Source organism: Micropterus dolomieu, linkage group LG03, assembly GCF_021292245.1.
Source record: "Micropterus dolomieu isolate WLL.071019.BEF.003 ecotype Adirondacks linkage group LG03, ASM2129224v1, whole genome shotgun sequence".
In the NCBI taxonomy this organism is placed as follows: Eukaryota; Metazoa; Chordata; class Actinopteri; order Centrarchiformes; family Centrarchidae; genus Micropterus; species Micropterus dolomieu.
The window spans coordinates 16,448,148-16,467,071 of NC_060152.1; positions in this window are offsets into that span (position 1 = coordinate 16,448,148).

Sequence of the window (18,924 nt, forward strand, 5' to 3'; positions counted from 1 at the left end):
CTAATTGGTTTAGTGTGTGTGTGTGTGAGTGTGTGTGAGTGTGTGTGACTGCGTGCGAGTGCGAGTGTGTGTGTGTGTGTGTGTGTGTGTGTGTGTGTGTGTGTGTGTGTGTGTGTGTGTGTGTGTGAGTGTGAGTGTGAGTGTGAGAGAGAGAGAGAGAGAGAGAGAGAGAGAGAGAGAGAGAGAGAGAGAGAGAGAGAGAGAGAGGAATTCCCCAGCTTACCGTGTCCCCGGTGTGTATAGTAAAGCTGCTGAAGTAAGACGTGGATGTGACGTCACTCTTTAAGGCAGTTGTCCGGTCACTGTTGTGACCCGATGACAGGCTTTTTCCTGCTGCCAAGACCAAACAGGATGATCCGTCAGCAGCATGAGCAAGACGTCTCTGAGCAAGAAGAGGAAACACACAGAGAGGAAAAGACTAATTTACCTGACAGGATCCAACCGAGCAAGCTGTTGTCGAGTCGCTAACCCTGCTGCCGAATCAAGTCCGAGGCTTGACAGATGGATGGAGCCTACTGTGTGAGACTGAACCCTGAGAACCCCCAGAACAAAGTGTGCCGATTGCCATGCTTAAATAACTCAGTCGGTTAAGTTCTACTTGGGATCACAAAGAACAAATACACAGATTAAATGTCACTCTTTTTTAATTTAATCGTATTTTCTTTGGCATCCGGGTGTATCAGAGTCTGCATCTTTATTGTTGGGTGAGTCATCTCATAGGTAGAAGACCCTGGGTTTTCCAGGTGCTCCATTTTCACACAGCTCAAAAATATGAAGGTTCAGTTAACTGGTGACATTTCTTGCAGATGTGAATGTGAGTGTGAATGGTTTACAATCGATATTGCAATGTCTATCCGAAGTTTGCTAACATAAGCTAACATTAGTATGTACGGGGAAGATTTTGCTTTTTCATTCTCTATAAGTTAGACAATCTTGCGTCAAGGAGTGAGGGATTTAGTCCATCTGCCATTCTTAACCTCTTCTTTTATTCAAAGTGAGTCACTAAAACCAAACCTGGAGGTTGTAGAAGCTTCTCAACCTGCAGAAGACCATTTAATATTTCAATAAATGTTAGATGACATTAATATTAACCAAGCTAGTCATCCTAAAAGGGGAAATTCTCAGTACACCAAGCAAAAAAGTCTGCAATTGCTATTTTGTGATCTGCACATTTACCTGCCACTGGATGAATTCATGCACTGGCTGTCCAATTTAGAAAGCGCAAACAAAAAGACTCTTCTTCTGTATTGACAATGTTCAAAGAGACAGCATTTTTTCTAGTCCACAACTAAAGAATTGTTAGTTAAAGCTTAAGGGTATAGCATCTGATAGGCCTTAAGTTATTTCTCTTGATTACTAGCTCAACACCCCAACACAAATGCACACCACGTACAAACTTGACGTGCATGACGCATTGTGGTTTTGGTGCAAGAGCTCTGTGTGTGTCTATACTTAAGTACTTAACAACAAAACAATTTAATGGTTAACATGACAGGACTGTTTAGTTTTTTTGGTGTTACTTATGTACACAATAATGCTCAAAAAGTACCCCTTCTGTCACCTGACCAATGCAACAAAGTCTGAATCCAGTTTGCTCCTGTGTTTGCATGTGTGGGCGAGTGAGTAGGGGCAGGGATGCTGAATGCGCCAATCCATAAGCCCCATCGACAGAAAAACTACTGTTCCTCAACCGGAAAGAGCACTGGAGGAGAAACACTCTAACTGGATGTCCTCAGAGCAATTCAAACACACACATACACACACACACACACACACATACATACATACATACATACACACACACACACACACTTACAAACAGCAGGTAGGCAAAGATGTCAATACTGAATTTTGGCAAAAGAAACGTTGGACAGTGAGTGGGAGACTTTACAACTTGTTTGAAAAAAAAATCGGAAAACTTCATTATCAAACACAGAGATAAGCATTAAAACATTCACAATCAACAGACAGGAATGAAATCAGGCTTTGTCCAAATCAAAACATAAGCAAACAAATTATAAAGGGTAACAGCCATGTAACTGGTAGCTGATTGAGCTGATTTCCCTCAATATTAAGTGGCTGTGTGGTGGCTGACTGTACATCACCACATGGCACTGCAGCCTTTGTGCGTCTGTTAAGCGAAATATTTACATAACCATCTGACTGAGCTTATAGCTAAGAGCTTTAACAAAGACTTAACACACTCGGCATGAGGCGAATTGTGGCTCACGGGCCACATCCGGCCCACCAAAGCTTCCCCTCCAGCCCGCAGAATGGCCACTGATTAAAGTATTGCAATATTTATATATTTGCAGTACTACGAACTGTGCATCTATGGCGAAATTCCCAGTGAAAAATGCTTTAAAGTTACTGCCAAAGCAAACTCAATATCTCCTACTGCTGAAGCGTCACATTAAAAGCATTTAATTGATGAGACAAGAGTTGAATTTAATTATGAAGTAGTCATAGGAAATGACCACTATTGTTCATCAAAAATGCGTCTATAAAACGAGACAATGGTCATTTTCAACATTTTATGACAGCAGATCAGTTTGAAATATTGCAGCGAATAATGAAACAGTCAGGAGCAGCCACAGTGAGCTGATAGTTAAAGAGCTGCAGGCGACAGGCTGCACATTTCCACCTTCTCAGCCAGGTAACCAACTTTCACTTGTGCTGTTCGCAGACTCATGTCATGTGCAGCATAAAGTCAGATCATGACTGCAGACTGCTCACATAATTATGGAAAAAGACCAATTATTGCCAGATAAGAGTTGGTTTAGCTGCCCCAGACTTGTAGTATTAAACCACATTTGCTGTTACCAATCAAAACTGCATCCTGCAGTTACAATAACAATTACAGATTCACTCCTCAGTGAACAGCCTCCTTGGTGGAAGTCTGAGAGCATTTTCTGGGTAAGTATATAGTATTTTGTTATCATTATGGATTTACCATGGTTTTTAGGAGTGTGTTCATACTGACATAGGCTAATAAAAACATTCATTTTATGAAAGTGCAAACATAAAAAAATAATATGCTAAGTAAGCCTGATTTTTTTTTTTTATTGAAACTACGGCCCCCACAGTGTCTCCTAAGAAAAATTCTGGTCCTTCAACAAATGTAGTTGAGGACCCCTGTATTAAGAGGCCAATTCACCCAGTACAAAAAACATATTTCCTCACTTTTCTCTTGTGCTGCAGACTTGCTCAGAATTTAATATATCCCATGGATGTATTATAAGAACTGGACTGCAGCATGGCGCCCACTCATTTGCACAGAAATTGCTCTGCGTTCTGTGGCGGACTGCGCATACGTAGTGTGTTTCTACTGCTCAGGCCATTGACTTTACATTGGGTTGACATCACACAAACAGAAATAACTTCTCTAGGCTCAGGGAAAGTTTCACACACATAAAACCTTTGTGATTTAAAAAAAATCCTAATACAAACAGTTACTGACTTTGTTCACAGGTTGAGGTGTCTTTTATAAAGGCGTTCTATGGAAGATAAAGCCTTTCTAGTTTTGTAAAACCATTCATGGTTTAAAATTCACAATACGAAGAGCAATAATGGATCTCATTAGCAGCTGGATGCGTTGTGTCAAACAGAAGAGAATTACTTTTTGTTGCAGTACCAGGGTTGGCCTTTGGGGCAATTGGCAGTAAGGCTGATTGTACCCAGCTACATCATATACTGTATAAAAGAGGTATATCCACGAGATAGACACCTGAGATTTCTGCCTCCACCCCAGTACACAGTAGATGAATAAAATTCTGCATGTGAAGCTGAATTGAAGTTGAAAACTTGCACACAAAAAAATAAACCACCACATTTCTTTTAAGAAACAGTGTCCCCGTCACTCTGGTGACACTAATAACAGTTTTCATATAGAGACTATTTGTTCACTAGAAAGAGTTTCCAAAAAATAAATCCCATTCACCACCATTGTATTGGAGTGGAGCCAGGATCCTGGTTTTTGTAATTTGGGTGAACTAAGTCTTCAAAATTACATCTTACAGCTCAAGCCTACAGTTCAACTATGATTTGTACATAGTAATAAACTAATCTTGTCAGGACACCCACAGAATAAACACAGAAAAGTATATGTCCACAACAGAATACACTGTGACTGAATGAGTCAGTGTAGAGCAGAGAATACCAGTTAGGAAATTGAGAGCTTAACTGTGTGAGGGTGCATGTGTGTGCTCGTGTGTGTGTTTGTGTTGTTAAGTGGGGTATGTGGCTTGTTACCGTAGATTTCTCATGGCATGCTAATTAAACATTCAGCTCTTCATCTAAACTGTCCATGAAGCAACATAACACTATAGAGAATTCAAACATGAGGCTGCGACTTTCCACATGCTGCATTTCATCAAAGTCACATTACAAAAGGATCAAGTGAAGGTCACCATGACCCTCATGCCCTCTGACACAACCTCACACATGTCAGACATGACACAACAATTTTGAACCCCAACCCTCCAAGCCCCCACTCTTTCACACATCAATCAAACACCTCCTCCCACACAGACCACTACCACACACACCCACACACAAGCACACAAATTGTGTGTGTTTTTAAAGCACATGGGCAATTAGGTACAGGACTGCACATGTCCTCTGATATTCTTATCCCCCCAAAAAATAACAATGCCACCTCAGGCATGGCATGTACGCATTATCTAAACCGCGGTGGATTCATTTAGAGTAGATGAGTGTAAATGCCTTCCAGCAACTGAGTGTGTGTCAGTGCTTACATACAAGCATGTGCCTATACTGTGTGTGCAGTCGAGGTTACACAAAAACTTATGAAATGTCCTGACAGCATTTACCAAATCACTTCAGTAGGCAGGTGAAGCAACCTGCTAACTAACGTGCAAATCACAGGGCAGATATTTTATTATTCCAATAGTGGCATCAGGTTGAGTGTTAAACTAAAGGACAAAAAATGTACTTAAAACAGGAAACCTTTGAATTCATTCATTTAGACTGAATATGTATGTGAATATGAATACAAACAAGGGTCTTTCTTTTCAAGTTTTATGTTTAAATAAATCTGGGAATTAATCAAATTTTATTTTGATTATAAAAACGGATGAAAGATCAATAAAATGATTTTTTTTTTTAAATATGCAAAAAAATGATTATAAAAATATAATTTAGGGGACAAACCTTGTCTGTTTGTTGAAATACTTGGACGATCTCGGCCCAAGACGACCTTGTTTATTTTAAAGTGATCAGTGTCTTATTGCTGGAGGTCCAGCAAACAACAACTTGGTGAAAATTTATCTCCAAGTAAAAGAAATGGGAATAAATTGAAAATAGCAAACCTTAAATATGCAACAGGGGAAAGCATTTACTCAAAAATGTTAGTCTTAGTGGTCAGTGCTTCTGTTTTTGTTTCATGGTTTAGTGATTTGTCATTTTGGAGAACATATCCGTTCCCTACCATCAAGAAAGTTGCAAATTACTTGATAGCTGTGAGGCTGCTGCAGCCATACTTTGAACTATAAATGTGTTCTTTTTGGCGTGGGCTGTGTGACATCATTTGGAAAAAAAGAATTTAACTGTTTCTCTCTCCCTAGGAAACAGGATGTTTTTATCAATTATCTCTGAAAAGAAGCCTGCTGAGACCCCTCAACACTCTGGCCCACATGCATATACGTGTACACAGAAACACCAAACACACACACACACACACACACACAAGTACTCCCACAACAAAACACATTTTCAACTACCTCAAAGACGCACAGCCTTTGCCATTGAGAGGAGAGCCTTAGCCAATCAGAGAAAAGAGGGCGATAGAGGAGGAAGTTAGTGTGGTCACACTGTATGTGTTCATCATCAATGCTGACAGAAATAGCTGTCAGAGAGTAAACAACACATCCCATTCATAAAAATAAAAAAAACAGCCAGTGAACGCCTACTACCTACAGTGCAACGAGAAGGCAAGCAAGAGATAAAGACAGGGAAGGAAACAGACAGACAAATGCACGGAGAGACAGATACAGTACAGAGACAGACAAAGAGAGAAGGAAATATAGACACAGACAAAAAGAAAGCAACAAAGGAGTAGTGTGAGATGTGGGGCTGCAGTTAGAGTGACAAAGAAAGCCTGATGATGACATCACATCCTTGTCACTGCTGGTTCCACTTCTTTGGTTTGGAAAACACCAGAAACCTACGTCACGTGGTGAGACACCACTTTCCAAACTCTCTTACTCAGTAAGTCACACACACAATTACACATACACACACTCACACACACACTCATACTTGTATATACATGTGCACTATACACATATGTACATATACAGCACAGTAGCCTTTTAAAATACAGGACTCTGTGCATCCATGTGTGTTCACTGGAGTCACCAGCTGTTTCCCAGCCCACACGTTGTGCCATTACACCAAAACACTTTCCATTCACACACACAATCAAACGCACACGCAGCATGGTTACCACGCAATGCCAGATAAGGAAATTGTTAAGCGTTGTGAAGTTACGCGCGCGTGTGTGTGTGTATGCATGGTTTGTCAGAAAGAGGAAGTGATGCAAGATGCAATGGAAGGTATATTTTTAGAAAAGAGCGGAAGTGTCCATTTCACTTCTCTTTCCAGGATTAGCACATACACAAAATACAGACATTTAACCACACACACACAAGAGCAACGAGTGAAAGTGCACACTTCCTTGCCACAAACGCCAGCTCAGTCTCCCAGTGTTGCACGATGGTGGATCTGACGCAATGTGCAGTACTATTAAATAAAAAATAATGTGCAGACCTGCAGCCTATATGCATCCACTTTACATTCATGTGGTAGAAACATGAATAATAGTCCATGTATATAAGTATGAAAACACCCAAAGGTCATCTTTAAGGCCATAAGGTACAGTAGCTTGCTTTCATATGTGTTTACACACAGACACACCCCCACGTTGTTTCAAACCAGCATCATTTAACCAACCAATCAGCTACTTTCTAATCCTACTTTCTGAAATCACCCGCAGGACTACCCAGGTGATAATAAAGCTGTGTCATTGCAATACTGATGTCATATGACTGTCATGGCACTGAGGGCCGAGTGGGTGTTTTCACTTCCATTTACATCACATGGTAACAGGATGAAACTAGCTTTTGAGACTCGAGTGGGCGACATTGTCACTACCTTGATCACTGGACCACAAACCTGCTCTCTGTGACCAGAGGATTCAGAGGAAAGAGATGGCAGATTGTCTGAGCGAGCCCAGTCTTACAGTTTAAACCTCATTCCCCACAGGACTGTGTGAGTATCGATAGAATTAACCTCGTTCTCACACAACCTGATTAATGAAACGTAGGCGTTAATCAGTCTGTTCTGTGTTTTCATTTTGCAATGAAACTTAGCATTTAGTTACTACAGTTAGTTATTGTTTCTGCTTCAAAAAACACACTGAAGTCTGCCTTGTTATTATAAATAAAATAAAGCAATCCATGAAATAATCAAAAAACAATGCCGCCATTAAAGGATCATATCATGTCCTGGGCCTTTTTTTACAAATCACATTATTTATATTGTTTATATATATGTTTATATATTATAGTTTTATATTGTCTTGTGCTACGTACTATAGGTAATCCTCAATGAACTGCATTCGAGGAAGCTCTGACGTCCAAGATTTGACATTTGACAGCTGTAAAGCATTGTATTCACAAGTCAGGTATGAATGTTGTCAGAAAATCTAAACCAGAGGTATCAGGAAACATGGACTTCATGTAAAACAAGATGTAACTGTATTATTGTATTGTTTTTGCATTAAAATGGTTGTTGTTCTCTTGTCAGACTGTGGAGTTCACCACCAGCACTTGAATGCATGAACGAACAAAGACTTTTCCAAATAGTTCCATTTCGGAGCGGAATTACTACGTACATGAAGATGACGCAATGCTGACAAGAAAATAAAGACAACTGTTCGCTATGATGGATCACATGTCTCTTCAAGGTGATTTCCGTAGCATAATGAAATAAGTGGAAACCAACAATAACTGCCTGAGAGGTGCGCTCCACTGATTTTATATGTCAGATTTACACAATATGGGGAGTACCATTCAGCCTGGGAATACAATTGTATAATGTCTTCTGTGGGCAGCTTTGTCAAGGCTGTGAAAATGACTCAAATATCTCAGCTTTGAACAGGAAACACATGAAATACAAACCAGGGGTGAGGAGGTGGGCAGGCACAGAGGGTCTAACAAAAAGATAATATAGAGTTGCATTATGCAGGATAGAATCCAGTGTTTTTGAAGTACTGGGGAATAATGGCCAGGATATCTTTGACCAATCTTTGTCTCTTTCAGTTCCCCCGACTTCATGAGGGAGCAACATTAAATCACTGGAGTGCCTCTTTAATGGACATTTTTTTAAAACAACCAACTATACAAGCAGAGGTAAGGAGGGGATGAAACTGAAAGGTTTTCTGATGTTATCGGAGCAGGACATCATATCATGGGAGAGAGAGAGAGAAATACAGGATGTTTTTGATGCATTTTTTCAAGACCAACTCCAACCTTCCACTAACACATATAAGTAAACACACATAAACACACGCACACACTTAGCACAAGTACAGGGGCCAATCCCCTCGCCTCCCTGTGGTGTACCTTTGGGGGGGTTAATGGACGCACTCACTCACCCTGATACTTTCCTCCCCTCTTAAGCTCATCTTCCACTGCCCCTGTCCTCCCACTCCCCTCTTTTTTCCCACTCCACTAGTGTTTTCCACCCCAGTGGAAACAAGGAGGGGTGGGTGGCAGGGCTGCTTACCAGCGTCTATAGTGTACACAGGAAAAAAATGGGTCAGATACAGGAACGGAGGATGGGGGTGGCTTCTACCTTGACCATCGTGCAGTGTACATGCTGGGGGCAAGGGGTGTGTGTGTGTGTGTGTGTGTGTGTGTGTGTGTGTTTGTGTGTGTGTGTGTGTGTGTGTTTAGAGGTGACTGGGGTGATCTGGTGGTGAGAGCCCTGAGGGTGGCATTACCTTCAGGCACGTGCTGCTTTTACTTCTCTCTCAAACACACACTTTGATATTTCTGACAACAACAACAGTCCATCATCAATTCCTTCCACATTTTTTTTTTAAATTCAGAATTGCTACCTTTTGGTTTTGGATTCATATTTTGAAAATGTCTACATGTTAAAGAATAGAGAATTTACAACAGGTATGGGTGTAGTTATACATAAAAAGGAGATGTAGCTGTGTATCAGAACCAGTCATTTCCTACATCAGTCTGAGCACACTAATTTGTGACTCTATTTTGACACTCAGTTTTAAATCTATCATATACGTCGTTGTGCATGTGGGCGTCTTTGTTGTGTATGTGTGTGCAAGCGTGCGCATGTGTGAATGGTGTTGATGCGTAGGAGACAGTTACGTGTTTTGGCTTACAACATGGCTGTCGATGGCTTGAGTTGTCATGACAATTTTTAGTAGGACTTCACCATGGTGACCATGACTGGACACACACAAGCACAATTTTAATCCAATGCAATGGGATATTTCTTAAATAAGTGAATGACACACTCTTGTCTTTTTTTTTTTACTTTTTACACAAATGCAGTTCCGCCTGACCCAGTTATTTAGAAAAGGAAAGATACTTTTTGTCAAAATAGCTCTTCTTGCCACACTATCTACTACTGGTCAATTTTAAACCCAGAACAAAACCTTTTAATATAAACATTTGGATATAAATCCAATCATGGAGACCTGACCCAGAATTATTAAGTCTAATCTGGTCAAGTAGAATCCCGTTGTATTGCTACAGGTCTTGTCTGTGTGTTAATATATCTAGTACCTGAGTGGATCCAAATGGATGCAAATAATTATTACAGCAGAGAAATGTGTTGTTTTTTCAAGGTGTGACTGGTCATGCTGCTGCCAATGTTGCTGCTCCTTTTCTAGAGGGTTTGGTCGTGTCCACTACATTTTAGATTGGATCTAATTAATTCTCAGATCCATTCGGGTCATGCCTCACTTGACTCTTCTGGTGTCTTTTATTATTTTCTTTCTTTCTTTATGTACTGTATTTTTGGTTCAAGTAGGTTTTCCATTGGTCCATTTTGGATCAGGTCCAGGTCAGGACCTCTACTCTGATGTACTATTAACCCAGGGGTTCTCAAACTAGTGCTACTACTGTACTAAGCTGATACCAAGATGTAAAAGATAATTCCAATTTGTTCCAATTCGTGTCTTATTTTTGTAATTGGTAACTGAAGACTACAAATTTGAAAATGAAAAAATTTGGGGGTGCGTAGTGAGAAATAAGTGCACAAGGCTAATTTAGCTGCTGCTAGCATAACGCAACTGAATCTGACCAAAATGTTGGCACTTGAGTTTCATCGTGGGTGATTGTAGGCCCCAGGGTTTGACAACAAAAAGATGATATCTCTGGTTCTACAGAATCGATTGTGATCCTTTTTTTCGCTTTTACCCTTTTAACTCCAAATAAAGAAGTTGAAGAAATCTAGCTAAGAAATCTAGCTAAAGTTCAGGCTTTTTTGCAGGCAGTGCGATTGTCTGACTGCTCCTGTTATTTTAACCTTCTTTCCTGTGTTCTTCTTCTCGGAAGCTACAAACAGCACTGGGTTGAACTTTAAAGTATAACATTTTCATTTTATCACGCACATGCCCACGAGCTATGGGTCACTTTCGCATTGTGACTCGCCTCTGTGACACAAACGTAACACGCTATTACACTGCGGTGACAAGAGAGACATAAGTGTTCTTCTGTAGGATAAGAGGTCACAGATCAGTTGACCATTTTGACCATGACTCTCTGTGGCACAGAGAGCAACAGTCTCCCACATAGTATCTCCCAAATAACACAGGAAACACTCAGACGTAAGCCAATCACACACAACAAAGCTCTGACATCATGTCTGACATGACAGCTAAGCAGGAACAGCTGTCTAGTAGTTACTGGCGACACCACAGGAGTGACGCAACAGGTTAAGTGTGTGCGTGTGTGTGTGTGTGTGTGTGTGTGTGTGTGTTGGCATGCATGTATCAGGTCAGCACTGGTGTGGTCAATGTGGGAGAGATGAGTCACAAGGTCAAACTCAAGTTAAATTCCAGTGAAAGGGGAAGAAGAGAGAAGAAAAGTCAGGGAAAGTGAGAGAGAAAGTCAGAAGTCAGATAGGGGGAAAAAAATCAGACTTGACAGACAGACAGAAGCAGTTTGTGTTTTAGTGATTTGGTAACACATCCTCAAATTTCAGAGTAAGTGGCCTAAAGCAAAGATCTCATAAACTGTGCGTTGAGGTTAAGTCCACACGACGCGGACGTGTGTTTCCATGCTTCGCTTTGCTACGTGTTCATGTTGCGTACAGATAGTCGTGTGTGAATGGTCCGCTCCGCTGGGGAAAAGAGGGAATCGTGCCCAGACATTCCATGGCACAGATTCCCAAAGAGTTTCCACTACAAGTAAGACACACACATCCTGCCTCTCAGGGTGAATTTCTGTCTAATGTGCAATATTAGGCATAGAAAAATATTATATTATTTTTTATTAGTGCCATGAAGAGTGGCATATGAGCAGTCAATCAGGCAGGTTGTTTTTTATGCAGCCTATGGTTGTTACAGAGAAGTAGCACATCTTGACAGCCTGCACCCAGCATGCAAATCCCTCACAGGACATAACTCCAAATGGGGCTTCCCATAATGCAAAGTAAGGGCAGCCCCTCTGATACAGAAGAAAAAGTTACTTCTGCACACACACTTCTACACTAGAATATATGAATATATTAACACCTATGTTGTAAATTTCAAGGCCATCACGCTTCATCAAACAAAAGACGAGAGAGCTGAAAATAGTCTACAAAATATTTCCTTTACATGCAAGTAAGGTGATGACATATGACTTGCCACAAGACTCCAAGCTAAGTATTGTATGTAAGTAGATGAAGTCAACACACTGAAATTCATAGGAAAATAATTTAAATTACACACAACATTAAGGTTGTTTATTAAACAGCACAGAGCGTAAACACATTGTTTTTTTATGAAAATAATAGCAATATGTTACATTTTAAGCTTCACAAAGGTAAGATTTATTGATGGGATCCTATTTTGGATTAGTTAATTAGTGAGACACTTCATAATCAAAAAAACAAATACATTTATTTAAAATCGAACAAGCTATCTGCACGCAAACCACCCATCAAAATCAATCTATAACAAAACACAATTAAGAGTCTAGAGGCTCTCTCAATGCTTTGAGCTTACTACTAATATCAGGATGCTAACATGCTCACAATGACAATAATATGTTTATGTTTACCATCTTAATATAGTGTGGTAAATGGTCTGTACTTCTGGTCCAACTACTCAAAGTGCTTTTACACTATGTCACATTCACCTTTGATGGCAGAGGCTAAGGTGTCGACTATCATTAGAACAGAAATTAACATTCACACACTGACAGCCATCGAGAGCAATTTGTTCAGTATTTTCCCTAAGGACACTTCGACATGCAGGCTGGAGGAGCCGGGAGATCAAACCACACATCTTCCGATTAACGGGTAACCCGCTCTACCTCCTGAGCCACAGCCGCCCATTAGCATGCTAACATTTACTAATTAGCACTAAACAAACAGCACAGCTGAGGCTGGTAGAAATGTTCTGCATCTTTCTAATCTGATGATGATGCTAGAGAAAGTTGGATCACCAAGGTTTTACAATTCATCCTGAGGGAAACAAATTTCAAAATCCATCCAACAGTTGTCAAGACATTTCACTCAAAACCATAAATGTCAACCTCATGGGTACACTAGAGGACAAGTCAGGGGATCATCAAAGTCATTAGGACATTTCAACTGTAAACTAGAAATGTCAGTACTGAGAACCAAATTATGTGCCAATCCATCCAATAAATTTTGAGATATTTCACTGTGTAAGTGGAAACTTTGACCTGCTGGTAGCACTGCATACAAAGTCAGGGAATCACCAGGCACCATGGACACCTGCACCAAATTCCATGGCAATCAAACCAATCGTGGTAAAGTAATTTCCCTAAAAACAAAAATGTCAACATTATGGTAAGGAAAGAAGAAATCAATCCCATAGTTGTTGAGATATCTCAATCTGGACCAAAGTGGTGGACCGACCGGCACAAACGGTGGCTAAAAATCATAATTGACAGTGTATAGCTACTTAACAAGGGCCTTTGAAGTTCAGTCTGCTTGTTTTGGCAGCATCTTGTTGCACTGTATACATACTGCAACAATCATGAAACAAAAAACAAAAAATAAGCCTGTCACATCAAGTCAAACCCAGCTGCGACCAGATGAAAACAGAGAAGGTCTGGTTTACTAGCACAACTTTTCCTCTCTCCATTTGCCACTGTCTTTCTGGCAGTACCACAGTTTCACACAGTACCCCTTCTCTATCTAACCATCAGAGCCCCCGTTCCCCATCCATCCATCCATCCATCCATCCATCCACCTCTCTACCACTGTCCCCACTGAGCAGAGTGGGGACAGTGGAGCATTTCCACAGCCATGGCCAGGAGAGCTTCCAAGGCGTCACACACACACAGAAACTTAAGCGCCAAGAATTATGTAAGTCCCAGGCATTCCTTATATAAAGATCACATATGTTCATGGAGAAAAGGAATATCTTGACGATGGAAAAGGCATCTCTGACAGTCACGTGTCTATAGACACATACATAACATACACACAGACAGACACAATGAAGTCAGCAGGTCATGGTCATTGTTGAGGTAATGGTTACTGCTTACGCTACTGTGGTTACCTCATTTATTCAGTTTCTCTTCCTGTCTGCTTTTTGTATGCATGTGTGTGTGAAGGCTCCTACCTACGTATCTTGTCTATCCATTAATGCTGATAAGTAACCAATTATAGCACCTGTCTTTCAGGAGAAGATCAAAATAACGCACACAGTGACAGATATAGACCTCTGCTTTGCATGTTATAGCCGTATCGGATGTTCGCTTGATGTTAATTTGAATAGGAGTTCCATTACTGATGGATGGTGAGATAAAACGGGCTGTCAGGCTATTTGAAATCATGTGTATGGTAGCGACAACAAGAATAAAGTGACAAGAATAAAGCACAGTGTGAGTCAAAAAAAGAAATGTATGTGTGCTTGTGTACCAATGTGTTTGTGGAAATGTGTGTCTCCCCCTCCTCAGCTTGGTGTGGAAAGCAAACCGTGTGTTTCCACAGTGGAAGCCTGTTCCTGGATAGAAGCTGCAGTGGAAGTTCCCCCTCATGGAGCGAAGGAACACAAGGAGGGAAAGAGGATAGAGAAAGAGGAAAGAAAGAGCAGAGGAAGGACTGAGTGGTGAGTTTAAAGAGAGGGCAACAGAGAGAGGAGAGTGTACCCAGAGATGGCAAGAGAGGAACAAATAGTAAGGGAAGAGGAGAGTGGAACAGAGACAGGTATGATGAAGAGGTTGTGGAGGAGGGGGATATTGGGTTCGGCTAAGTGGGTCAGTCTGAGGTCATGACCTGCCATTGACCTGAGTCTCGTCTGGCAACTGTCTGAGAGCAGCCTCTCTCCTTATGCTGCCATGTTCAGACAAAATACACATAAAAAGCTAATTAAAATGTACCCTGTGGAGTTTTTGACCACCGGTGGCGCTGTGGAGGAATTTCATGTTTTGATTGCATCTTGTACTTTACTAGCACGCACGCACTGGGACGTTGTTGATTTGCAATACATTCACTACAACTGTACAAGGTTAAAACGCAAACATGGAGTGCATTCAAGCCATAAAACAAAGAATAAGAAAGAGACAACCAGGATAAATATGAAGCAGAGGCGGATTGTTTGAACTGGAAAAGGTGTCATTTTGATAAAGTGTTAGATGTTGTCAAGTGCATCCACCCCAATTCAGAAAGATGTGGATGTGGTGAGAGGGTTTTTCAGACGCTGTTTAAGAATTACTTCATTTGATGCATACTGACACCTTTAAGTCTGACTGTAATATTGAGACAATCTGGAGAGTGGCAGTAATGTGGCTAAATAAGTAACATTTTAAAGACAAAAAAAAAACTTTTCAAGTCAAGTCAAAATGTTTTATAAAATGGATTTTGAAATGTTTAATAAGGAACAAAATGTATTCATTATGGTAACGAAGGACATGCACTGCATAATGAACTGTAGAGTTTTATACTAAACTAACACACCTTTGATTAAGGAACAAGCCATGATGAACTGTGCCCTTTCCAAAAAACAGTGTGACACAGAGTGCATTATTTTTCATAATTGCATGGAATGAATTAAATATAGGTACTGTTTCATCATATTCTTAGGCTATATGTTCTTAAAAATAAATAGAAACTTTGTTAATCTCATTATAAATGTTCAACTCCAACACGTAAGAGAAGTACGAGAAGTCGTGACCTAGTAGTTGGATCCGGCCAATCAAAAATGTATATTCTCTGCGGTCACAGTACAGTCTAAAACAATAACGTCACTCTGTATGTGCACAAATATCTGTCCTTTTCTAATGACCCCCTCAGCCACTTATTGGATGAGGATTTCAAAGCAGCGCAGCAGCGCAGCAGCGAGCCAGACCAAGGCTCAGATGAAGTTATTTATCTCATAAGCACACTTTCCAAACATTACACAACATTACGGACCAAACATTTAGACAACAGAACCCTCTCTCTAAAAGAGTTAGTTAGGTGAATCACGTCCGGTGAGTAAGGATATTATTCAACAGAGAGGGAGGGAGGGAGGTCTGTCTCCTTTGTCCCAGCGACAGAGCTAAAGCTGCTCTGATGGTCACTTCTACTATCAACACAGGATCAGTAACACACAAATCAAATATTTCACATAAACATATCAACATGCAGGTGACTTACAAGGTACAGCTCACTGTAGCATCACTATTTTAATAATAGCCTTCAAAAGGATAGGGTATATTTGGGGCAATTTGGATACATAGGGCACAATTTCTGCTCAAAGTTAACAAAATATATCTTTAAACTGTTTTAAACATGGATGGCTGGTCAATCTAAACTACATACTGCAATTTATTTTAATTTAATTTTAGGATAAACATCTACACTGAACAAAATTATAAACGCAACACTTTTGCCCCAATTCATCATGACCTAAACTCCACGATATAAGACACGAAAGGCCTATTTCTCTCAAATATTGTTCACAAATCTGTCAAAATCTGTGTTAATGAGCACTTTTCCTTTGCCGAGATAATCCATCCACCTCACAGGTGTGGCATATGAAGATTGCACAGGTGCGCCTAGGCTGGCCACAATAAAAGGCCACTCGAAAATGTGCAGTTCCATCACACAGCACAATGCCACAGATGTCGCAAGTTTTGAGGGAGCAATTGGCATGCAGACTGCAGGAATGTCCACCGGAGCTGTTGCCCTTGATTTGAATGTTCATTTATTACCATCAGCCGTCTCCAAAGGCGTTTCAGAGAATTTGGCAGTACATCCAGCCGGCCTCACAACCGCAGACCACGTGTAACCACACCAACCCAGAACCTCCACATCCAGCATCTTCACCTCCAAGATCGTCTGAGACCAGCCACCTGGACAGCTGCTGCAACAATCGGTTTGCATAACCAAAGAACTTCTGCACAAACTGTCAGGAACTGTCTCAGGGAAGCTCATCTGCATGCTCGTCGTCCTCATCGGGGTCTAGCAGATGGCAGACAGCATGTATGGCGGCGAGTGGGTGAGCGGTTTGCTGTTGTTAATGTTGTGGATCGAGTGGCCCATGGTGATGGTAGGGTTATGGTATGGGCAGGTATGTGTTATGGACAATGAACACAAGTGCATTTTATTGATGGAATTTTGAATGTACAAAGATACCGTGACTTGATCCTGAAGCCCATTGTTGTGCCATTCATCCACGACCATCGCCTCATGTTGCAGCATGATAATGCACGGTCCCATGTTTCAAGGATCTAAAAACAATTCCTGGACGCTGAAAACGTCCCAGTTCTTGCATGGCCAGCATACTCAACGCACATGTCACCCATTGAGCTTGTTTGGGATGTTCTGGATCGGCGTGTTTCAGGTCCTGCCAATATCCAGCAACTTTGCACAGCCAATTAAGAGGAGATGACCAACATATTACAGGCCGCAATCAACAACCTGATCAACTCTATGCGAAGGAGATGTGTTGCACTGCGTGAGGCAAATGGTGGTCATACCAGGTACTGACTGGTTTCCGTACCCCCCAGAGCCCCCCATCACAGTGACACTGCACATTTTCGAGTGGTCTTTTATTGTGGCCAGACTAAGGCACAAGTGTGCAATACCCATGCTGTCTGATCAGCATCTTGATATGCCACACCTGTGAGGTGGATGTATTATCTCTGCAAAAGAGAAGTGCTCACAAACATAGATTTGGACAGATTTGTGAACAATATTTGAGAGAAATAGGCCTTTTGTGTACATAGAGAAAGTCTTAGATCTTTGAATTCAGCTCATGATGAATGGGGGCAAAAACAAGTGTTGCTTTTATAATTTTGTTCAGTGTATATGTATCACAGAGAAAGCAAGGCCTTGGTGGACTTGGACTTGGTAGAGTCCTGAGCCTCAAAACCTCCAGTGTGGTTGGAGCTCTATTATGTGGTCATCTGGGTTTGTGGGGGAGGACAATGGAGGATAAGTCTTCAAATGATTGTGTTTTTTAAAATATATTTTCACTATGTCGTCATTACACAAGCAGGCGGGTGTTTGGATGTAGGCGTGCTTACATTAAGAATTTATTTTTGATTTCCAATATTCCTGAAAATTATATGTGAAGCTGGAACTCCCTTCCTTGCATTAGCAAAAAATTATGTCAGCATTTTGGGCACTGCACTCCCACACTTAGTGTCAACATTTCGAGTTGTGGGGAGCGGCACGTGTAAATACTTGTTCTTAAGGTATGCAGCTGGCCGAGCATCAGGAGGGTAGTCCTGATGCTCCAATCTTGCCACAGGAAATTTTCTTGAACATTTCTGTCTCTCTGCGCACAATCGCTTTGGGGAAGATCACAATGGCCCCCAGGGGAGGTTTGGGTTTTGGTGCCCACGCAGCAGCCATGATACGCCATGTTGCACCAAGGTAATGAACACCGGGTTTCAATCGTGAGAAGATGATGAAATTTAAATGTCAGAGTTCAGATACAGTGAATCATAAGAGGTGAACTATTCAAAAGAAAAGGTCGAGGCTGGAGGGAAGCCAGCTTACATAACGAATCCTCTTGTGCAACTTACAGCGAGTTTGTTATTTACAAACGAGACACCGGTGTTTTCACGTTGTAGCACAGTGACTTTTAGTTTCTGCAAAACAAAGAATTGAGAAAAGAAGAAGATGATGACAAACAAGAAAGAGAAAGCAGAATAAAATAGTGTTTCATTTTTGAGAAGATTTTTGTTTGCCTTTGATGATGAGGCCAGAAGAAGGTGACTGCATTCAAGGTCACTCCTAAATGAACTGCTGGAGATAGCGGTACTGTATATTTAATGCAGAGATTACATTTAAACCACTCTAAATTAATTCATATAAGAAATATTTACATTCGGGGAAAAATGGAGAAACTGTATTTTACATTGGTATAAAACTGAAATATTTTTGAGAACATACCTCTACACAATTGTAAGCAGGCTCAACCACCAGACCTGAACACCCACAGTGAATATTACTTTTGTGCTTTCATCTTCAAAAACTGAAAGACCAAGAACTCTCAAACTTTTACCAAAATAAGAAGTGAAACTGTTTGTTTTGTTTCTGGTTTTGAAATATGTTTCACATTGTCAAATGATGAAACCTCCTACATAAAGTCATGTGATAGCTACAGATCATTTTGAATAATTTAAAAGCAGACAGTTTCGCTTTTAACTCGAGACATCCTAGACTGTACACATTTCTCTAACTGAGTCA